Source organism: Ammospiza nelsoni, chromosome Z (assembly GCF_027579445.1).
Source record: "Ammospiza nelsoni isolate bAmmNel1 chromosome Z, bAmmNel1.pri, whole genome shotgun sequence".
In the NCBI taxonomy this organism is placed as follows: Eukaryota; Metazoa; Chordata; class Aves; order Passeriformes; family Passerellidae; genus Ammospiza; species Ammospiza nelsoni.
Genome location: NC_080669.1, coordinates 73696600 through 73715534, shown reverse-complemented (window position 1 = coordinate 73715534; position 18935 = coordinate 73696600). Strand labels below are relative to the sequence as shown.

Here is an 18935-nt window from a genome sequence, read left to right as displayed (position 1 = left end):
TGCTTTGAAGGCAGTCCTGAGTGTTTCAGATAATTTTGGAGAAAACAGGCTCTGAACAATGCTCAGTGCATATCCTTGAGCTTAGTGTTGTTTCTGGTTGGTTCTTGTATCTTGAAAAACTGAGGCAGAGGGTGGAAGAATTGGAAGACAAGGAAAAAAAGGAGAGTAAGGAGATGGCTGATGAGAATGCTCTCCATGAGATCTGAGCAGTGGAAGAACAGATTGAATATTTACAGAAGAAACTTGGCAGGGCTAAGCAGGTGAGAAATTCCTGATGAAAAATTCCTCTTTTGGCTGGGGCAACTGGAGGAGCAGCCTTCAGGTTACGTCCAGGAAGAGAGAAGGAATTTATATCTGTATGGGCCAGAGATGGGAGTTTGGTGCTTGTTTACCAAAAAGGAAGAAAACTGAGCAAGCAAAAGAACCACCAGCAAAATAACCCCCTCCACCCTCAGTGCTGGAATATCACAGGCAGGCCATGGTGGGAAATGTTTAATAACAATTAAATATTAAATAAACAGTTAAACATGTGGCCGTGGTGAAGCACACAGAGGAGAAATTGGCTTTATCAGCCATTAAGGGAAGAGATTACAATTTCTTTTTAAGATTTATTACCTCCTCAGTTCGTTTAGTGTCGCAGACATTTTTTCATAGAAATCCTTTCTTTGGGATTTGTTCATCTTCTGGGAAGCTGAGGCCCCAGAAGAAGAATGTAAACAATTGTTATCAGCTGGTGTGGAATGCAACAGGTGCAGCGGTGATTGGTCTTCTGTGAGTGTTTGGATTTGCTGACCGCTCACAGGAGAGTTTGTCCTTGCTTTCTGCTGGACACAGAATTTTGTTATTCATTCTTTCCTATTCTATTCTTAGCTTAGCAGCTTCTGCAACTTCTCTCTTTATTCTTTTTAGTATAGTTATAATGTATTATATATCATATATCAATAAATCCAGCCTTCTGATCATGAACCAAGATTCTCGTCCACTTCTCTCACCCTGAAGACCTCATCAGGTCGCTGTAATATTTGGTGACCCCTTGTGTCAGAGGAAAAATTAATTTGATAAGACCAGAGGAGCAAAATTGCTGCAGTGGGTAAAATCCTGTATGTGTAGCATTTGATGGTTGCTTTGAAGTGACCACAGAAGTGGATTCAAGCCAGGAGCTGAAGAACTGAAGATCCTAAGTTGGACAGAGTTCACAGCCAAGGCTGACCACAAAGTGAACCTGAAAATCCTCTGGGAGATATTCGGAAAGAGCAGCAGAACCGTGGAGCAGGCCAGAGCATGCTGGACTCTTTCAAAAGGTACTGTTGGCTTTTCCCTTCCTGATGAACCAGCCCTCAGAAGTTTGTGGCTCTTCGTATGGGGGACACATGCCTTGGAGGAAGAGGTTCAGTTCTCTCCTTCAGAGGAGAATCTTATTGCCCTCTGGCAAAAATGGTGTGGAGAGGACGGATTTTTCTTGTCAAAACCAGATCTCTATGAGTTCTTTCGATGGGCAAAGCTTTTTGGGTTCTTTACTGATGTCCTATACGCTTTGGATGTTTTCGTGTGGGAATGCATGGACTCCATTTTCCGATTCGTTTGGGGTCAGGGGTGTGATTTCCCTCCTGTCTACCCAGCATTTAGAAAGCTCTTCCCAGTTTTGAAATGGAGATCAGCTATTTTTCCATGGACTTCTAACTGCTATGGGTTGGCTCCATTCCCTCCAAATTCAGCCGGAGAAGACCCGGTGGGGGATGAGATTCTGCTTCCCAGCCCCCCCTGCTTCGCGGCGGGGGGGGTATGAAACTTCACGTGAAGAAGTTTTATTTACTTTTTCTCTGGGGCATGTGCGGATGGAACTGTCTCTTCCCCCCCCTTCTCCCTCGCCGGGGGGATGGGAGGAGGCGGCGCCGCCACAGCCGGCCTCTCGGACCCCACCCCGTTCAGAGATGGGGGTGGCACCAGTCCCCGAGGCCTCCCCGCCCCTGCCAGCCCCGCGGCTGCCTCCAAGACCCGCCCCACCAGCGCGGCCGCCACTCCGGGTGATCCCGTCTCCGCCTCTCCAGGCGGTCCCACCTGCGGCTTCACTGGCTTCCCCGCCTGCATCTGAGAATGCAGAAACAGCGCTTCCTGCGCCTGAGTCACTGTTGCTAGGCAACAACGATGCGTCTCCAGCTTCTGGCTCAGCGGAGGAGGAGTTCTCTCCAGCCCCCTTGGCCCCCCCCGCCGCTTCCACCGGCCTTCCCGCCATCTCAAACCCAGACAGTCCCTGTTCAGGATGGTGTTGAAGACGGCGCTGAACCCACGGGACTCTCGGAGCAACCCGCGGCTGCTCCTACACCCAGCGTGACCCCCCCCCCCCGAGTGTTTTGGGTTGTCCCGGGACTGCCCCTGCAGCAGCCCCGGCGGCTGGTCACCCTTCCGTGGAGCGGGGGGTGCATGACAGCTGGGGGCAGAGGCAGTGCGTCTGCCTGTGTTCAAGATCAGCATTCTCGGCGGGTTGGGGGGTGTTTTTTCAGGGATTGTCCCATGGAGGCTGCCATCTCTGCCACCTCTCTTGCGCCCTAGTGGCGGGGTGCAGGTGAATCCCGAAAGCTCTGCCTTTGGTCCCCAGCCCGGATGGGGTGGGGATGAAGCCATGGGGCAGATGAGAGACAAACCCGATGCATTTGCATTGCAGGGGAAGAGGGCGCAGATGGAGGAGACCATAGCTGGTTTGTTGTGGGGAACAAATATCTCCAGACCCCAGATGGGATTTTTGGGGAAGGCTTCTATTTCCCTGCTGCTGGCATGCCTCAGTGGTTTTGGGGAAAGGAAGCGTGTCACCACCCGTGCTGCCATTGTACTGGCAGCAGGGTGCAGGCCTGTGGGAATGCAGAGCCTGCTTCATGGGTTTGGGCCAGGGCCATCACTTGGCCTCCTGATGTTTCTGGGAGTTGTGATTTCTCCTACTGGTCCTGGCCCCCTCCTTTTGTGGGCCAGTTTTGGGGTTCCTGGTCCATCATGGGCCAGGGCCCCCAGGGCCTTTTCTTCTCTGGCACTGCTCTGCTCTGCTGCTGCTCTTTTTGATTAAAAAAAAAAAAAAAAAAAAAAAAAAAAAAAAAAAAAAAAAAAAAAAAAAGTAAAATTAAGTAAAAAAGATTGAAAATAGCGGGCAGCAGCTCTGAAGCACTGAAGCATTGAAGGGCCAGAAAAGGACATTCCAAAAATTGTTCAAATTGTTTGAAATTGTTTGAAATTGTTATAAGACTGTCAACGGCTTTTGATAACTATTGATGGGACTTTTGCAGCAAGTCTGTTTCAGGACCAAAGAGGACTCTCAGATTTGTCCAAGAGAAACAACTTCAGCTCATGGACTGTTCCTGAAACTCAGCTGCTTGGACTTGAATTTTATTTGCATTGTTTTTTGCATTTTCTTAGATTGTAGGATTGTTTTAGTGATTTGTTAGTATTGTATATTTTACAGGTGAAGAAATTTCCTGTTCATTTCACATCAGCATTTTTCTTTTTAATTTATACAATTTAGAAAGGTGAGATGTCGCAGACATTTTTTCATAGAAATCCTTTCTTTGGGATTTGTTCATCTTCTGGGAAGCTGAGGCCCCAGAAGAAGAATGTAAACAATTGTTATCAGCTGGTGTGGAATGCAACAGGTGCAGCAGTGATTGGTCTTCTGTGAGTGTTTGGATTTGCTGACCACTCACAGGAGAGTTTGTCCTTGCTTTCTGCTGGACACAGAATTTTGTTATTCATTCTTTCCTATTCTATTCTTAGCTTAGCAGCTTCTGCAACTTCTCTCTTTATTCTTTTTAGTATAGTTATAATGTATTATATATCATATATCAATAAATCCAGCCTTCTGATCATGAACCAAGATTCTCGTCCACTTCTCTCACCCTGAAGACCTCATCAGGTCACTGTAATATTTACTGAATATGTTTGCATGGAAGTGGTACATACCTTCTGCTAAAAAAGGCTCAGTCCAATGAGAGAGCAGAACCGCCTCAGCAGGATAGAGGCAAGCCAATGAATTGACACGTACTTTCTTAGAATTTGGATTCTTGTTATTGTAGCACAGAACTGCTCTGTCTTGTCAATGCTGAAGTGGCCAAAGTGAGTTTAAGGAGCTTGGCAGCCTGTTAGTTGGAAGCTGTAAAGCTGTGCACATGTAGAATTTTTGCCCTGGTGTATCTGACAGCTGTTCAGCTGCTGGGAATTGGGTGTTAGTTTCTGCCCAGCTCTGGCAACGACTGTGTCAAACCTGATTCTGCCAGACAAGTGACTGGTGACCATCTTTTCTCTGCACCTTCAAATTCAATTCAGACTATCTTTGCTGTGGTGCAGACTTGTAGAGAATACATTTTTCTGGTCTTTGGGATTCTCGGTCTTCCCTGACACCGAGAATCTTCCTCCATCTTTGCTAGGTTTGGTGTCTCTGAATAAAATGTTTAGGCTCACTCTAGGGGGACCAGAGCACAATTTGGCCAGAGCCTGTGATTCTTTTGCAGGAGGAAGAGGCCCTGCTGTCAGAAATGGATGTCACAGGCCAAGCCTTTGAAGACATGCAAGAGCAGAACATCTGCCTGATGTAGCAGCTGGATGTAGAAGAAGGATGATGCCAACTTCAAGCTGATGTCAGAATGTATCAAGTCCAACCAGATCCATAAGCTGCTGAAAGAGGAAAAGGAGGAGCTGGCAGAAGAAGTTTTGACACTGAAAAACAGGTCATAGGGAAAAAGGAGAGAGGACAAGAGAGATGGTGGGGAGATGGAAGTGTGGGTTATCTGCACACAACTGTTTGCTCTCTCCCCCACTGAGGGAACGAGGAGAGAATCAGAAGGGACAAAGTGAGAAAACAGGTGAGCTGAATAAAGGCAGTTTAACAGTTAAAGCAGAGATGTCTATACAAGCAAAACAAGGAATTAATTAATTGATTACTTCCTGGGGCAGGCAGGAGTTGAGCTATCTCCAGGAAGGCAGGGCTTCATCAGGTCTTACTGTTATTAAATGCTGCAGCTCTGAACATCCTCCCACTACTTCCTTTCCACCAGCTGTTATTGCTGAGCACAGCCTTGTAGGGTGTGGAACACCCCTTAGGCCAGCTGGATCGGCTGTCCTGGCTGTGTGGCATCCAAGCTTCTTGGGCACCCTCAGCCTACGTGCTGGTGGGCAGCATGAGACACAGAAGGTCTTGGTGCTGTGTAAATACTGCTCAGCAGCAGCTAAAACAGTGCTGTGTTACTCACAGTGTTTTGCTCCAAAATGCTAAACATAGCAGCATGTGAGCTACTCTGAAGAGAATTAACTGTCCTCACCAGAATCAGTTCAGGATGGTGTGTTCCTCTTACCAGCCTGGGAATGCATCAGGATTCAAAGGAGCCTGTCATTGTAGGGAACAGAAGCTGCTGTATGGGCATTACAATGTCCTACAGGTTCACTGCTATGGAGAGCAGATGGGTGAGGAAAAGTGGAAAGTTCTTTTCCTGTTGGAATAGTACTTCTGCCTGTATATTCTACCTATAGCTAGTACTTCTGCCTGTATATTCTACCTATAGCTGTATATACTGGTAACAAGCAGGAGGAGTTGGAAACTGTTGGGAGGGATGACAGTTTGACAAGAAAGTTTCACAGATATGTATGCTTAGCAAATGATTTTTAAATGTAGAGTTGGATGAAGGAATAGATAAGGAAGCAAGTTTTGATATAGAAGAAAGTTTACACCCTTACAGATACAATGATCATATAGGCCCACTAAACACTGGGGGGATCTGATGCAGAGTGCAAAGCCTCTTTGAACAGATAGGAGAGATGAAACTTGAAGAAATAATTTTGTGGATGCAGAAAAAGGGATCCGACCTCAGATCCCATGGTTCAGGCTTAGTTCTCTCAAATAAAGCAGGATTAGTTTTATCTGCTCATTTTAGAATGACCTGCCCTGTGCTATTTCCATTAAGGAAATTTAGAATTGTCAGGAACTGCCAGAATCAGAAATGTTTTGAGGCAGATCATGTTTATGTAAGGTTTGGCTGTCTCTGGAATAAATAAAGCAGGAAAAAATGCCTGTAACAATCAAGCAGAGCAAAAGAGGAACAATTGTATGGTGAATTTGTTCCCTACAGCTCTCGGCCAGCTGAATTCTGGGGTCATCTACTGGGGAGTGCAAAGCTGCTTTAACTTCCACTGCCTGGTGCCATTGTTTGTGTCCCAGCACTTTGTTTGATGTGAAGAGAAAGAAACCAAATCCCACACCAACAAGCTGCAACCCAGAATTGAGTGTGAATTACAGAAATAAAGGCCTGGGAAAATAGCTTTGGAAAAGGTCTATATCCTAGACAGTGTGAAAGCCTCAGGCCTAGCTTGGCTGGGCTTAGGGTTGGCTGCCCTTGGGAAGGGAATGGAAGGGGGTGGAGTTGGGGGTGGGTGTCCCAGGGCAGCCCAGAGGCCAGGCTGTTCTTCTGGTAGTTCTGGGGAAGTGGGTCAGGATTTTCCCCCTGGCCTGCCTCAAGGAGGGGTACCTTGGTGTCCTGGAAATGCTGTGCAGGAGAAGGTAATATTCCTCTCCATCCTGCACATGCCTTTTATCTCCCTGCAGCCTTTCTAGTGTCAAAATGAGTAGAGAAAAGGAAGGCATTTAGCAGGAAATGAGAAATGTTCCCATTCCTTCCTCCTGCTTTTAAAGCAGAAAACCTTTCCTTTGGGCTGTTTTTGAGCTGAACCTTCTGAGATGTGATGGAGATTCATGGATATTGCCTGGTTTTGAACTAGGAGGAAGAGGGAAACCTCCTATGATACAAAGTCCATTTGGCTTTTCCAGTGTAGGAGAAGGAGACCTCCAAATGGATGTGGCCTAGGCAAGGTGTGAGTTTGTCATCCTCTGACAGCACAAGCCTAACGCCACCTGTGGCAGGTTCACAGTGACAAATCTCTTCCCCGGCTGTCTCTGCCTGTGTCAGTGTTGCAGGCTGAGGCTGGGGCAGGAGATGCCTTCTGCCTTGTCCCTGTTCCTGCCTTGTCTGATCGCTGCCAAGTGGAATTGTGCCAGACAAAATGCCGTGTCTGGTGCCTCTGGGTCAGGCAATGCTTTCAAGTTGGAAGCCTCATTGACACTGTTGTTGTTCCTTTGGCATCTGTGGGCTGGTAATGATAGGAGAGATGAGACTTGAAGAAATAATCCTGCTGATGGATAAAAAAGGATCAGATCCTCTGGTTCCTTAGTTCTGCCAATTCCTGGGTATGGCCCCCTTGGATTGACTTCATTGCTGATCTGCGGCTGGAATGCTTAATTCTGGTAGGGAGTAGTATTGCTCATCAAAGGAATTGCCAATTTTGCTGGATTACTTCTAGATCAGGAATGAACTATCTCATTAATCCTTAACTGTCTCTCTTTTAATCCTGATTGAGACATTCTTCAGAGGGAAAGAAACCCAGTTTTAAGATTAATGCTCCTCTCTAACAGCTCGGATGCCACATGATTTTATCCTTTGCGAAACCATGTAAAAATTAATTCTCTAAATATTAACAGCTCAGTTGGATAGTAATTTAGAATGACCTGCCCTCTGCTATTTCCATTAAGAAAATTTTGAATTGCCAGAATTAGCCAAGAGCAGAAATTTTGAGGCAGGTCATATTTTATGTTGGTTTTGGGTGTCTTTGCAGGAAAGAAAGCAGGAAAAAAACCCCCATGCTACAATGAAGCAGAGCAAAAGTGGCAATTTGCAATTGGATGGCCAGTTTTTTTCCCTGCAGATACAGACTCCTTGAACCCTGTGGATATATAATGTGGATTGCAAAGCTTCTTCCAGCATGAGGTGCCATTGCTTATGTGCCAGCACTTCCTTCGTTTTGAAGAGAAATAAATGCAATGAACCCATAAAACCCAACCCAGAACTGAGTGGATTGTTACAGAAACAAAGGCCATGAACACTTGCTTCACAAAGCAATCACTTCCTAGGTGTAATTGTCGAATTCTAGAGACCACTGTGGATTGACAATAGTTTAGAAGGAAAGGGATTTCAAAGTAGTTGATGAGCAAGGAACAACACATAGGCAAAGTTGTAGAAGCTTTCTGTCTTGGCTTGCTATCTCCATACAGTTCAGAAGAATTCTAGTGAGGCTAGTTTCATGAAAAATAAAAACAGAATGATCTTCTGAATAGTGAAAAACCCCTTGGATGCCTCATCCATTAGATGGATTGATTGTAAAGGTGGGAGTTCACCTAACTCACTTCTTCCCTTGTGAGCAGGGATCAGCCTCACACAGAGGTGAGGTGGGAGCCTGGCTGCTCTCTGGTGGGAGGAAGGGTCTTGTGGCAGCCCAAAGAGGCTGTTCACATTGACAAGGAACAGTTGTGTTCTGCATGTGTCCCCTGCAAGGAGCTGTGCTGCTACCAGTGCCCCTAGAGCTGCAGAGCTGCTGTGCTGTGGGGTGGGGAGAGGAGCAGGAGGGTGCATGTGCATCTGAGACATTCCTGGAGAGCACAGGGCTTTGGGCTTCCTGCTGTCCCAGGGCAGCCCAGAGGCCAGGCTGTTCTTGTGGTATCTCTTGGGAAGTGGGGCAGGGTTTTGCCCTGGCTTGCCTCAAGTGTCTGCCAGCAGGAACATGTTTCCCTGTTTCAAGTAACAGCTGCTCAGACAGCTCGGAAGAGCCGACCGAGTCCGGCTGGGACTCGCAAACCGAGAGAGCAGAATTAATGTGGTTTCGAGCGAAACCGAATAAAGCTTTAAACAATATCGGGAAACAATCGCAACACAAACTCACCGATTGGGGAAAAATAAAAGCAGCTTGTGGGGACCGGGCACCGGCAGCCTCCATGCACGCTTTCCCGGTGGGGGTTGCCAGAGCGCGGGGGAACCAACAAAGGGCATATACGCCAGTTAACCCAAAAGAAGCCAAAGCGATTTCAGAAAAAGGGGTCAACTCAGCTGTAGTACCCACTCTTGAGGACGAACTTTCTAGCAATAACGATCTGCTCACTTTTGATATTACGCAAATAAGCCGCATGCTTTTTGATGGGGCGGGGCGGATTGTATTTAAGCAGGAGTGGCAGGACGACCGCGTTAGCCCAGGCTTCTGGGGAAGGGCAGCAACCCAGCGAGCTGTCCCCAGCCGGCACAGCTTTCCCTGGCAGCACCCTCACTCCAAGCACACCCGAGGGGGACCTGTAGGAGCTGTGGGAAGATACCTCGCTAGGGACTGTAGATCCCGGCCCCGGGGAAACGGGAGAGGGAGGGGGCGCATGGGCCATTCTCAGCCTCCTCCTGCTGCAAATGCGAGACAGTCCATCTATGCCATCCCCCAGTGGGGCAGGGGAACCTCATACCCAATGCCCCCACAGGGAGCAGTCAATTTCGCATCCCCGCCAGCAGCACAATGGCAGAGTTATGCAGCACCCTCAGTACCCTCGCACCCCCCACCGCCACAACCTGCGCCGGTGTCACAGGACCAGCAGGGGACACCCCAGTGCGGGATCCCTGGGTGGCCTGGCCATGAAAATAGGGAAGGAGCCCCTGATGGTGTGGGGGACATGCCGCCTTTACAGCAGTCAGGATCCCCACATCATAGGACTCCAGTTTTGGGTGGACATGGGATCAGACTGCATGATTTTTCCCCAAGCACATTGGCCTGGACATTGGCAATTCAAAGAAGTCCCTCCAGTGAATGGAGTGGGAGGACAGTCCCGGGCGTGGAAAAGCACCCAGCTGGTGGCTTTAACACTTCACACAAAAAAAGGACCAGGAGTGTCAACATCAGCAGCAGCCCTAATGCTGGAAGAAGCACTCTCCTTGCGACAGGGCACTGTGTCAGTCATTCACGTCAACAGCCACAACCCAGTCAAAGGTTACTTCCAGATCGGCAACGACAAAGCGGACGCTGCAGTGAAAGGCGTATGGATGTTGCAGGAAGCCCGTCAACTGCACGAGTCGCTCCACATCAGAGCCAAAGCACTGGCGAAGAGATGCGAAATCTCGACAGCGGACGCGAAACATATGGTAGCCACCTGCCCTCATTGCCAGAAGTCACCCCTATGCACCTGCGGGGTCAACCTGAGAGGTCTCAAGCCTTCAGAGATCTGGCAGTGGGACTTCACTTGGTGTCAACTGCTGAAGCCCCGAGCATGGCTTGCAGTGACAGTAGACACTTAAAGCGGAACGATCATAGCCACACGGCACCATAAAACTAACTCCAAGGCCACAATTCAGCTCTGGCTGACAGCCATGGCCTGGCTTGGTATCCCCAAGCAGATCAAAACTGACAATGGTTCCAATTTCACTTCTAAACCAGTGCAAGAGTTCGCTTCAAAATGGGGCATCACATTAGTGCAAGGTATCGCGTATAACAGTACCGGGCAGGCCATAGTCGAGAGAGCAAATCAGACCCTGAAAACCAAGATAGAAGTGTTGGTGAAAGCAGAGGGCTTTGCCAATGCCATTTCCCCAGGAGATCAGGCACGTATACTGGCAACCGCTCTGCTGGCATTGAATCAATTCCCTAGGGGAGATGAAACAAACAGTCCCGTTCAAAAACACTGGGCCACCCAAACGCTAGAGGAGGGCCCTCAGATTGTAATTAAAAATGAGCTAGGTGAATGGGAACTGGGTTGGAGGTTGATGCTCACGGGGAGAGGGTAGGCGAGATCAGGTGGTGTCCACTTAAGTCAATTAAGCCGGACCTCCACAGCGAGCAGGATGAGACTGATGAGAGTTGCGAGTTTCTGTTTACAGGACATGCTCGTGGGATGTCCTCGTGATGCGTACATCCCCATTCCAGAGGAAAGAGACAGACCACCAAGCTGTCAGGCAGCGCCCGAGAGACCCGCACGGGTGAGACCCAAGCATCAACGGTGTTTCTGTGTGATTTTGCTGTTGGGGCTTGTTGCCAGAGGGCAAGCCAGCCCAGATCACTACCCCCATCGGCCATTCAGGTGGGTCATGCAACACCTTAGTAGTGACAAGGTGCTCAGAGAAATCACCACACCGAATGCCCCATCCTTCGTGCTCCGCATCACCGACCTGTTTCCAGGACAACCAAAGGTAGACCCCCATTCCCCACACTCCATGCACATGTACCTATCCTACTGGTGCCCAGCTCCAAACCCTGGGAAAAGCTACTGCAATCACCCAGGGTGGGGACATTGTGGGCACTGGGGCTGTGAAACCATTGTCACAGATGCCAGACCATCGGGGCCTGGGTGGGATCCACAAGAGCTCGACAAATTCTTACAATTCACCTGGGGACCCATCGGCTGCAAAACACCCCTCTTCTTTCATGGAAACTTCCATCGATATCTGTGGAGAGTATTATTAATAATTGGTTAGCTGAGAAAGGCCACGCTGAAATAATGCCGCTGGTTAAGCTGAAGGAGAAAAGTCAGCAGTCAGCAAGCTAAAAGGAAAGGTCAGCAGTGACCTTGCTGCAACATGAGGATAGGGAGTTGAGATTAGTTCTGAAATATCCTAAGAATATGTAGAAGGTATCAAAAGTAGAACCATAGGAATGTAGAAGTAGGCGTAGATGCTGATATGTAAGCTGACCAATCCTGAGCTCAACTTTTGCAATATGTATGAAGCTCATTATTAACTGTATTTAACCCGCTGTACTAATCAATAAAATTGGGCCTGTGATGATCAAACGGATGTCTGGGTCTCCTTCCGTCAACAAATGGTGGAGAATGCGGACATAACCGAATCTCTGCCCTTTTTCTCGGATTAAAAGAAAAAGGGATTACGCCACAGTCGAGGAAGTTGGGTTTGGGTCCCGGCAGCAGGGACGGTGCCGGAATTTGAAGCACCCTTAAGGTTCACAACTGTGACTTAAGCCAATACGTGTCTGCCGGAGCCTGGAGAGCTGCAACAGCGCGCGCTGATTAATAGGTATGAATAGGCAAGCGGCATATGATTTATTTGCCCCATATTTAGAGTGGCGAGAGATAAAAGGGATAGATTTAAAAAAGGAGTTACCAGGGTTATTAGCCTATGGCCATGCTAAGGGTATCTTTTCTAATCCTTATACAGTTCATGAGCTAGCAGAGTGGAAGAAGTTTGATGAAATATTGTGGGATACAGTGTTAGACGATGATAAGTCAGCAAAGAAATTCGGGAAGTTATGGCGGGTGGTGTATAACACGTTACTTCAGCAGGTCTCTGAGAGGAAGGAAGCAGAAAGGGCAACAGAAGCTCATAAGAGGAATATAGGGTATGGTCGTGAGGATGATCCCCTGGCACCTTCTGTAACTAAGATACTTATGCCTAAGGGTCCCCTTCAAAGTGGTGTGGAGGATTTTCCTATAGGCGCAGTGGAACCGTCTGCACCTTTCCTGTCAGAGGGGGAGGGCGAGTCGGATGGTGGGGGTAAGAGCAAACCAGCTTTGCCTCCGCCACCAGCTTCAGGCGGGTCGGACGGTGGGGGTGGGAGCAAGCCAGCTTTGCCTCCGCCGCCAGCTTTGCCTCCGCCGCTTCCCCTCAATGAGCCGGCTCCGGTTTCACTGTTGGCTCCAGCGGGGGGGCTGATTGCCCCCCGCAGCCCGGCTCAGCTTGAGCCGGCTCCGGTTTCACTGTCAGCTCCAGCGGGGGGGGGGGGGGGGTGCTTCCCCCGCGCGAGCTAGCCTCTGCTTCACTGCCTTCCCCGTGCGAAAACTCGGTGTCTGCACCGAAGCGCCAGCAGCATAGCACCCTTAAAGAGCCAGATCCCATCCCAGGGGCACACCGTGATCCATGGGGGGAGATGGCTAAACAGAGGAGGGAAGCTTGGGCTGCTTTGGCAAAAGAAGTAATGCAAATGGGAGATGGTGAAGCGGTGGAAATAGCCTCTAGTCTTGCATGTCCGGTAACATACACACCACAGTATGATGCACAGGGGAACCTTACGCATAATATAGCAGAATATACTCCCTTAGATTGGAAGCTGTTAACTCAGCTGCGTTCTACGGTTAGTCAGTTTGGAGTAAAAAGTGAACCTGTTAAGCAAATGCTAGATTATCTTTTTAATACTCAGGTTTTATGTCCTAATGATTTAAGAGGAATAGTTCGGTTGATATTCACTCAGCATCAGCAGTTGTTGTGTAATGCACATGACCCATTACATGGAGTAACAGTAAAGGAGCTGATGGGCTTAGAGGCATTTTTACGTACAGAGGCACAGATGATATCGGGAGAAGATAAACTTAGGGAGTCTATGTGGTTAGTGAGTGCTGCAATTGACATGGTTAAAGAGCCAGGAGGGTTACCGGCTTATATGGGCATTAAACAAGGTAGAGAAGAATCATTTGGAAATTTTATTGATAGAACAGCTACTGCTACAGATCGGGTTGGTGTTGCAGGGTGCTATTGAAGTAGTGTGCCTTGCAAAATAGCAATCCAGCAACCCAAAGAGTGTTAGCTGCTTTAGGGGCAAATTGGGCTATTGAGGAAGCATTAGAGTGAATGGCATTAATGCCAACAGCTTCACAGGCATTTATAGTAGAAGCCTTAAAGGAATTAGGATTAGGGTTGCAAAAGCATAGTCTACTCAGAGTCAGGTGTTAGCTGCTGCCGTAACATCGCTGCTACCTCCTGTCTGCAACCCGCAACAACAGGGAGCCTCGGGTTGGACTTATCAGCATCAGTAGACGTCACACTAAGGACGAACCGGCCTGAGAGGATACCCACTGGAGTAAAGGGCCCTCTTATATTAAATGGACAAACATGTGGAGCATTATTGCTGGGACGTTCTTCTACAACCATGTTGGGATTATTTGTTTTGCCTGGTGTTATCGATGCAGACTTTACAGGGGAAATACAAATCATGGTTTACACCCTTTATCCTCCGATTAAAATTACAAAAGGACAACGCATTGCACAATTGGTACCACTGTCACAAATGATATCGGGAATACAATCATTTACTGGACAAACACGGGATGAAAAAGGTTTTGGCTCTACTGGTGTTACACTTTTAACTGTGGATTTACAAAATAGACCTAAACAAAAGGTTGAAATTACTTATGGGCATCAAAGCATAACCCTTTATGGATTATTGGATACAGGAGCAGATACCAGCATCATTTTTCCAGAAGCATGGCCACAACATTGGCCTCTATTTCCTTCATCAAACATGCTCACAGGAGTGGGAGGATTTACGTTGGCAAGCAGATCTCTGTCTTTGTCTGTGTGTATTGAGAATCAACAAATATCTGCTGTGTTTTCAATTGTTCAACTGCCTCCTACAGTTTCTTGTTTAATTGGAGGGGACATTTTAACACAATTGGGAGTGGTGTTAACTAACCATCACCCTTTGGGGTAATTGCCATTGCTTGGACTTTCCCCATTCCACTCACCTGGAAAACGGATACACCGGTGATGGTTAAGCAATGGCCACTAAAAGGGGAGAGTCTTATGCATGCCCATGAATTGGTACAGGAACAATATACAAAAGGGACACCTACGTTTATCCACAAGCCCTTGCATATTCGCTTGTTATTGCTGCAGAGAAAATTCAGACTACAAAGCCCTGGAAATATTTGGGATGGACTCTGATGGATCAAATAGTAATACCACAAAAATTGGAATTACAATTGGACATTAAAACTCTACATGATGCACAAAAGTTGCTGGGAGACTTACAGTGGCTGAAGCCTATTGTGGGAATACCAAATCATTTACTAGAAGCCCTACGGCCTCTGTTAAGAGGCGTGGACCCTACTACTCCTGTACACCTGACAAAGGAGCATCAGCTTGCCTTGCAGCAAATTAGTAACTGTGTACAGCAAGGGTATGTCTCTCGTCAACAACTCGACCACCCCATTGACCTTACTATCTGGAATAGCCCTTGCCACTTGCTTGGTGCTCTCTCTCAGTTGCAAAAGAAAACGGGGGAGATACGGGTGTTGGAATGGTTATCACCACCACTACAGTATAAGAAAACAATATCTTCAAAAATTGAACAATTGGCTGCATTAATCAAAAAGGGGCGTCTCAGAATTCTTGAAGTGGATGGTAGAGAACCTGCTACTATTAGATTGCCTATGGAAAAAGAAACCTTGGACTGGTACTTGATTAATTCAAAGAATTTACAAGAAGCATTATTGATGTCACCTGCTAAAGTAGAGACTAGTAAATTAGTGCCTAGAGTTTTGCAATGGATGACAGAATGGAACTGGATCACTCGACCTTTGAGAGAAGAAAACCCCATAGAAGGAGCTATTACAGCTTTTACGGATGCAGGAAAGAAATCAAGGCGTGCTGCTGTTACCTGGCAAGAAAAGGGACAATGGAAGCATCAACTCCTCACAGCAGACCCTGCAGATAGCTTACAAACTTTGGAATTGCTAGCAGTAGTATGGGCGGTGTCCAACTTACAGGAGCCTTTAAATGTGGTCACAGACTCTATGTATGTTGCAGGAGTAGTCAAACGAATAGAGGAAGCAGCAATTAAGGAAGTGAATAATAAACGATTGTATGAGTTACTGATACAGTTAAGGAAGGCTTTACGAGAAAGAAATGCAGCATATTCTGTGATTCATATTAGGAGTCATAAGTGGTCTGAAGGTTTAGGAGAAGGGAATGAACGTGCAGATAAATTGGTTACCCTACTCATTGATAATTCTTGTCCTATTGACAAGCACACATTGGCCAGAGAAGCACATAGTAGATATCATCAAAATGCAAGAAGTTTAGCAAAACACTTTGAGCTGAGTTTGTCAGAAGCCAAGGCCATTGTCAGAGCATGTCCAACATGTAGTTATCATAATGGTGGGATAGGTCTAGGCATCGGGGTAAATCCTCGAGGTTTAGAAATAAATGAGAAATGGCAAATGGATGTTACACACATAGCCAGATTTGGTAAAGTCAAGCATGTGCACGTCACCATAGATACATACAGCCATTACATATGGGCTACGGCTCAGGCAGGAGAGAAAGCTACACATGTTATCAGACACCTGTTAAGTTGTTTCGCTGTTATGGGAGTTCCAAAGAGTATCAAAACCGATAATGGTCCAGCTTATGTAAGTGCTAGGGTTCAGAAATTTTTGAATCAGTGGTCTGTTAAGCACGTGACAGGTATTCCACACTCTCCTACTGGACAGGCAATAGTGGAAAGAGCAAACGGTACCCTTAAGCAGTGTATTGAAAAACATCAAGATTTGGCAGATCCACAGGCATGTTTGGCTAAGGTTTTGTATGTGATTAATCATTTATGCATTTTTGGGGAAGATGATACCCCTCCTGCAATGAAACATCATCCAAAGTCAGGTCAGGAAAATACTAAGGAAACAGAGGTCTGGGTTAAGTATAAGAACCCGAGTGCAGGACTATGGGAAAACCCTGCAAAATTATTATATTGGGGTCGGGGGTATCTTTGTGTTTCCTCACCTACAGGACCTTTGTGGGTGCCTGCTAAGTGGACTAAACCTGTTTTTGATGCAGCCTCTGGTGGATCGCCTCACGGAGGAGGACAGGGAGCGACTGGGGAAGAAACTGCTTCTAGTCCTACAACCGCTACTGTTACAATTGAAGGGGTACTCGGAAGCGTTGGACAGAGCACTGACACGTCACTATCGGACAGCCCAGGAGCTGATTGGTTTTATTGACTCATTATCAACTTTTCATTTAATGAATCCAGCGAAACTACATTGCCTTGACTGTTACAATCCACATTGTGCTGCCTGGATAGCCCTACGTTGTGGGGGTTGTGAAAGAACTTTTTGGATAGAACAATCACTATTGTGGGATTTGTGGTGTCATACTTGTGAACACGAGCACACGTGGGGTAAAAGCTGGCAAGATGAATTAAGGAGACAAACAGGGCAAAATGCATATATAGCTTTAAATCTTTATGAGTCTCCTGAACAGAAAATTCTTGCTTATTATCGATGGGAAGTACAATGTATTGTAAATAGAATTAAGGTTCAAAGTAAATCACGTATAGTTTCTATAAGGTGTAGGAAATTAGTGCCTTTAACACAGCATTCAATTGTAGGACCCTTCAAAGGGGATCCTGATAGAGCATTAGATTGCTGCATTGACAAATTGCAAAAATTGAGTTTGCAAGTGGCAGGACCAGTGAAATCAGGAGCAGCAAGATTAAAGACAGATAAGAAAAAGAAGGCAAAAGGGGAAGGGTCTCATTTGAATAAGGGTATCAGTGATTGCTAATTAATTTTCTATGATTAGAACACTTTTACAGTTGTGGGACCCTCGGGAAGATATAGTTGTTGAGGAGGATAATGAACAAGAACTACGATTACGAAATAAGATACGTCTTGTGTTAAAGAGAGACCTTGAGCTGTTAGCCTCATACAGTAAAAAGGCAGAAGAGGCTTTGCGATCACCGCCATTGAATTGGTTGCTTTGGATTGAAGAACCACAATTTCATACTGGTCCTTACTTATATTCACTTCCTTGTTATGTTTGCAAAAGGGATAATGATAAATGCTATGCATGGGTAGCTTTGCATTGTGCAGATTGTAATCAGGTTTATTGGTATTCACAGAGGTTAGTAGATTATTTATGGTGTAAACCTTGTTCTTGAAGGTGGATTCGAAATTATTTCTGGGTTAGAGCTCTTGAACAAAGTACTGGCCTGCCAGGACGGACAGGATTACAGCTTTTTGAGAGTGCAGAACAAGTGATTATAGCATATCTTAGGTGGAAGTTGCAGGAAAACCTTAGAGTATTTGAAATTACTAAAGCCTCACGCATCATAGCAGCTCGCTGTAAAGCTGATTTGCCTTCAAACTTACCTCATGCTATACCTGTGAGCAAGGATGCTGATTTAGAATTAGATCAGTATATTCAAAAATTAACTCAGCCTTACAATAGACAATCTAACAAACCAGGGAAAAGACAGCGAAGAAAGGAAAAACAAAGCAAGCAGAAGGAAGGAAGGGAGAAGCAAAGCAAGCAGAAAGAAAAATGAGGTTTGTTCTTGTTATACTTCTCAATGCTGTAGCAAGTGAAGCAGTAGGAATAACACACTTTAGTCAACCAAGGGAAAATTTATGGGTGACACTTGCTAATCAAACTAACCAATCATCACTTTGTCTTAGTCTTGGAGGAGTCACTAACCCATTTCGAACATGCCTGGTGGGACTTCCGGTGTGGTCTCCTGGAGAATTTTGCAGTTTGATAAACAATCAAACCTTATGTATGTCTAGCATGTCAAACATCACATTGCCACAACAAGGGTATACTGCAGGTTAGAGTGATGGCTATCGTCAATGCTTACTAATCCAATCACTTAACACCTCTTTGCATTCTCCTCCTGAGGAATTGGATCTTTTTGGAAGTACAAATGCCAGCGTATCTAACACTACAGCTGGCGGATGGTTTAGCTTCAGACTTTTGGGTGCTCAGAATTTAAACCAACCTAAAGAAACATGGGCCACCCTAGATTCATCCCTGAATGTGAGTGAATTCTCTCCACAGCATTACAGTCAATGTAACAGCACAAATATCACAGCACCAATGAAATTACCCACAGGAATATTTTTGATTTGTGGAGACAGGGCGTGGAATGGTATACCAGCTAAACCACAGGGTGGACCCTGTTTTTTGGGAAAATTGTCACTGTTTCACCCTAATGTGTCCTTGCTAATGCAGTTGAGTCAAAATTCAAACAGGAAAAAACGTAGCATACATGACTTAGACTGCAGCAAGATAGGAGATCCACGGTTTTGGGGCACATTCAAACAGGTGGTGGTTTCAACTATCTTGCCAGGAGGATCTGCCAATAAAGCTATGAATTTAGCAAAACAATTAGGATGCTGGGCAAGGGATGAGCTGAACAAGACATCACAAATTCTAGACATGTTAACTGCAGATGTGCAAAGTGTTAACCATGCTGTTTTGCAGAATAGAGCTGCTGTAGATTTTTTGCTCTTAGCACAAGGGCATGGATGTGAAGGGTTTGAGGGAATGTGTTGCATGAATCTGTCTGATCATTCGGTGTCCATTCACACTAAGATAAAAGAATTGCAA

General features: G+C 46.4%; 1 pseudogene; it reads left to right on the top strand.

Annotated features, from left to right (window-relative positions):
- Window positions 1-18935, top strand: part of LOC132087080 (E3 ubiquitin-protein ligase BRE1A-like) — a 59901-nt pseudogene that overhangs the window by 14906 nt on the left and 26060 nt on the right.